We start from the raw sequence: 592 nt of genomic DNA on the forward strand, positions 1-592 counted from the left end.
CACCAAAAAAAAAAAAAAAAAAAAAAACCCAGTCAGGATCACAGTTACCGCTGGGAGGTGGTAACCATTGAGAGTGGGTGCCAGGGGTTTGGCTGTATTCTAATTTTTTTTTAATCGGAGGGGAGTTTACATGGATGTATTCACTATGTAATAAATCATTGAGTTTATAAATTATGTACTCTTATGTATAAACAACACTTAGTGGGTTTAATAAAGAGAAAAAGTGGGGACGGCCCACGGCCTACTTGGCACAGTGTGGTGCTGACAACACCAAGTCAAGGGTTAAGCTCCCCCTACCGGTCATCTTTAAAAAAAAAAGAGAGAGAGAGAGAGAGAAAGTGGTCCTTGCACATACAGGAGTGAGCATAAAGGCTGCTAATGTGGGAAAATGCCACTGCAGAAAAGATAGAAGTCAGCTCAGCACAGACTCTGGGCCCCAGGCTCTCCAGCCTCAGGAGGCAACTCTGCCACCCTGCTGTGGGCCCCGCTCCTGAGACATAGGTGGGAAGGCTGAGAAAGGGGAACTGCTGGCCTCACAACCAGAGGTCTACACTTAGGGACAATTGCTGAGAGAAGGCAAAGAAAGTGTCAG

Source organism: Galeopterus variegatus, unplaced genomic scaffold (genome assembly GCF_000696425.1).
Source record: "Galeopterus variegatus unplaced genomic scaffold, G_variegatus-3.0.2 Scaffold891, whole genome shotgun sequence".
Lineage (NCBI taxonomy): Eukaryota > Metazoa > Chordata > Mammalia > Dermoptera > Cynocephalidae > Galeopterus > Galeopterus variegatus.